Below are 5,000 nucleotides of genomic sequence, written 5' to 3'. Positions count from 1 at the left end.
TACAAGAGGAGATCGAAATCTTGGTTTGCGCAAGGAACCTGCAAGATTTGCAGTTTCTTGATTTATTTATTACATTTGGTCTATAAATAATTTTTTTTATTTTCTAGACTCAATGTATAGGTATTCGTTCTGTTGTAATTATTAATAGAAATAGGATTTCTATTTATTTTAATTATGGATCGAAGATGGCGGCGCAGAAAGGGAGATTTCGCAGAGAAGAAGATTTTGCAGATGGGAGAATCGCTATCTACGATTTGCAGTTTGTGAAACTGCATTCTGTGATCTAACCTCTGTTTTGCAGGATGGATTGTGCGAACAGCCCTGATTTACTGATTGTTGCTTTTCTTTTATCAGTAATTAATTTCAGATTATTTTCTTGAATTAAAGATTTAATTAAAAATCAAACCCTAGACCCATTCGAACCAAGATTGGTTCAAACTGTTTGGACCGAATCTAGGGTTTAATCAAGGCTGAAAGTCAGCCCTAATTTTCCCACTAATGGGCCTAAGGATTGATATTTAATTGAATGGTTAATTCGGCCCAACCTGTAAAGGCCCAGTTTTAAACAGTTAAAACTGCTAAAAGCCCACTTAACCCTTAAAGCTATATGGGTTGAACCGTTCGGCCCATATACCTAGATAATGTTAATGGTTAATATTATGGATTTAAAATGGGCTTCAAATGGGCTTTACAGATAATTAATTGATTGGATCAATTTATCCCTGCATGTGATGTATGGATGTGTGATGTGCTACGTACATGGGCCATGAGTACTTGGCCCATGCTCAATCGACAGTGGCTCTTTCGCACACCATGGCTGAATGCACATCATTGCCATGGTGTCCCTTTTGGTCATTGGATGACCTCCCTCCGTGGTGGGCCCCACACCTCATCATGAGGTCTCGTGCGGAACCCTAGCCGATTTAGGCCCACCTAAAATCTGGCTTTTTGAAAGTCAGTGGGAGCCACTTTGGTTTGACCTAAAGATAGAACTAGGGCATAATTATCTGTTCCCTCCAGATAATATGAGTGCATGTGATAGGGAGATTCATATGATGAACTCTCTAAAGGCCTTCCATCATTAGCACAAGGATGGGTCCTTCAGTAATGAGGAAACGCACCAGAAAATGGGCTATCCATTTGTTGTTGGGCTTGTCTAAGTGTTTCATAAGATGATAGGGGCGTCATAGACCGATGTGGGAGGGGCTTCACTAGAAAATGGGAACTCTCTCACGGTACCTTGGCGTTCACGAATATGATGGGTAAGCACTCACTGGACAGAAAGGTTTACCTGAAAACGGCTCTGAACCTTGTCTGACAGAGGCCAAAGGGAAAACTCATATGATGAGTGGATATGATCCTTCACAGAAAGGTGGTGGGGTTATGCAGCTGAAACAGTTGGCTTCATGCACCCTATGTGATTTCCCACATTTCCAGAGACAACCCATAGTCTCCGTCACTGAGAAAGGAGGGAAATCTCAGAGACGAATAAATGGAAATGGATCGTAGATTAAAATCCATATCTATGAAATGAACATGAATCAAAATTAGGTCGTGGACTGATGTTTGCTTTTTTATCAGAAAATGGCAAACGGATCATTTGCAAAGCTACTTGATGACAACAAGTTGAAAGGCCCAAACTATGCTGACTGGTATACGAACCTTATGCTGGTCCTTGCTTCTTAAAAATTTGACAAAGTGGCAAAGAATCCTACCCCGGAGCGTCCAGGAGATAGGGCTTCTGAGGCCCGAAGGAGAGACTATCAAGATTGGGAGGAGAAAAACTCCCTTGCCCGGTGCTACATCATTGCCTCCTTGGACAATCCGATACAGAGGCAGTTCGATCAGATCGAACTTGCCAAAGACATATTGGACAGTCTTAGGACAATGTATGAAGAGCAGAATCGTTCTACTCGACAAAAGGTCTTGAAACAGTTCAAGACCACACAAATGTCCAAGGGTCAACAAGTTCACGACCATTGTCTTCGGATGATGGGATACATCAACGAACTGGAGGCTCTTGCATCCGGGCTGGACGTTGCAACCCAGATAGATGCTATCCTTAACTCTTTGCCTCCTTCCTTTAATCCGTTCATCATGAACTATAACATGAACAAGCTGAATGTCAGCTTACAAGAGCTCAGCAATATGTTGCAAAGAGCTAAAGAACTGATTAAAAAGGATGAGCCTGTAGCCATGCTTGTTGAAGCTGGCAAGACAGGAAAGAGAAAGAGGAAGGCAAAGAAGCCTCAGAAGAAAGCCACTAAAAGCAAGAAGCAGAAGAAAGACAAAGCATCGGATGCCTGTCACTTCTGCAAGAAGACCGGCCACTGGAAAAGGAATTGTCCTGCCTACCTGGAATCCAAGAAAGGTAACTTCGAAACTTGTGTTATAGAAACCAATTTATTGGTAGCTTCTGCGTCCTGGTGTATTGACTCCGGGGCTTCAACTCATGCGTGTAACTCACTGCAGGGGTTCAAGGTAAGCAGAAGGCTGAGTGAAGGAGAAGTCACACTCTACTTGGGGACTACTGCAACTGTTGCAGCCGCGGCCATAGGAACCATGGAATTATATTTTAGAGAAGGAAAAATTGTACTAAAAGATTGTCTTTATGTACAAAAATTTAAGAAGAAATTTGATTTCTGTCTCAAAACTGTGTGCAGATGGTTATTCTGTCTTCTTTAGTAATACGATTACTATTAAAAGAAACAATAGATTCATCGCATACGGGGAACTGGAGAACGGTCTCTATGTTCTACATCCATCTCTAGAAACTAACATAACTGAAACTACATCGGTTGAAAACCCCAAGAAGAGAGCCCGTGATACAGTTAATCCCACGTGTCTGTGGCATTACCGACTTGGCCACATTGGTGTTGACCGAATCACAAGGTTGGTAAAGGATGGTCCTTTGGATTTTCTAGCTATAGAAGATCTTCCCACCAGTGAGCCTTGCCTACATGGCAAGATGACGAAACGGCCATTTGACGGTAAGCCTGAAAGATGTACAGGCACACTTGACCTAATACATACTGATGTATGTGGTCCCCTGAGTGTTAGGACACGAAATCAACACGTGTATTTCATCACCTTCACAGATGATTTTTCACGATATGGTTACGTGTACCTAATGAGACACAAGTCTGAATCCTTTGAAAAGTTCAAAGAGTTTAGACAAGAGGTCGAGAAACAGTTAGGGAGAGAAATTAAAGCCCTTCGATCCGATCGAGGTGGCGAATATCTCTATGACGAATTCAGGGACTACTTAATGGACAATGGGATAGTATCACAATTAGCTCCTCCTGCTACACCACAACATAACGGTGTTTCAGAGAGGAGGAATAGGACCTTATTAGATATGGTCCGGTCGCTTCTCATACACTCAGAGTTACCCACATCCTTTTGGGGTTATGCATTAGAGACTACGATTTACGTGCTGAATCGGGTTCCAACCAAATCGGTTCCGAATACTCCATATGAACTTTGGACCGGAAAGAAACCAAGTGTCAGACACTTGAAGATTTGGGGTTGTCCAGCACACGTTAAAAGAACGAGTGTAGACAAGTTGGAATCTAAGACCAGCCGTTGCCTATTTGTAGGCTACCCAAAAGGCTCTGTAGGTTACCTTTTCTATCACCCAAGTGAGCAGAAAGTGTTCTGTAGTCGAAATGCGCAATTCTTGGAAACCGACTATATCCTGGACACCCATCGTCAGGAAGTTGTTCTTGATGAGGAGAGCTCAGGAGCAGAGGGAGATGTCCCACAAGTTCCAGGTAGTGACCAACTTAGAAGATCCACTCGGGCATCCAGGCCACCAGTCCGTTATGGTTATGACCAGGACAGTTACCTAGTGGAAACCTTGACTAGTGAGGAGGATCCCGTGACTTACGCGGAAGCTATGTTGGACATAGATTCCCAGAAGTGGGTGGAGGCCATGAGAGCAGAGATGGACTCAATGGAGACCAATGGAGTCTGGACTCTAGTAGATCCGCCCTCCGGGGTAAAGGCAATCGGTTGCAAATGGATTTACAAGAGGAAGAAGGGCCCCGATGGTAAAGTTGAGACCTTCAAGGCTCGTCTGGTGGCGAAAGGGTACACTCAGAAAGAGGGCATCGATTATGAGGAAACCTTTTCGCCTGTGGCCATGCTTAAATCCATTAGGATCCTGCTAGCTGTAGCAGCATACCATGATTATGAGATTTGGCAGATGGATGTCAAAACTGCATTCCTGAGTGGAGATCTTACTGAAGATATCTATATGCAGCAGCCGCAAGGCTTCATTGCTGCAGGTCAGGAAAACATGGTATGTAAACTTAACAGATCCATTTATGGGCTTAAGCAAGCTTCTAGAAGTTGGAACATCCGTTTTAACTCTGCTGTCAAATCGTTTGACTTCGAGCAGAATCCGGATGAACCCTGTGCCTACAGGAAGTACAGTGGGGATAAGGTTACCTTCTTGGTTCTGTATGTAGATGACATTGTACTCATTGGGAATGATGTGGGAATGTTAACTACGATGAAAGTATGGCTTTCGCAGCAATTCTCCATGAAACATCTTGGAGAAGCCTCCTATATACTGGGTCTTCGACTCTATAGAGATAGATCGAAGCGGATAATAGGATTATCCCAATCTGCTTACATTGACAAAATAGTCAAAAGATACAGCATGGAAAACTCCAAGAAAGGAAATGTTCCTTTCAGGCACGGAGTCACTCTCTCCAAGAAGATGTCTCCCAAGACTTCTGAGGAGATTGATGCCATGAAAGACGTTCCCTGTGCCTCAGCCGTAGGGAGCATCATGTATGCCATGCTGTGCACTCGTCCTGACATAGCTCAGGCAGTGAGTATAGTAAGCAGATTTCAGGCCAACCCAGGGCAGGAGCATTGGACTGCTGTGAAAAACATACTTAAGTACCTTCGAAGGACAAAAGAGTTTTGTCTGGTGTTCGACGGTAGCTCACTACAGATCCAAGGGTATACAGATGCCGATTTCCAGTCAG

Source organism: Nelumbo nucifera, chromosome 3, assembly GCF_055504915.1.
Source record: "Nelumbo nucifera cultivar China Antique chromosome 3, China Antique-T2T, whole genome shotgun sequence".
Lineage (NCBI taxonomy): Eukaryota > Viridiplantae > Streptophyta > Magnoliopsida > Proteales > Nelumbonaceae > Nelumbo > Nelumbo nucifera.
Note: the sequence above shows the minus strand (reverse complement) of the source record.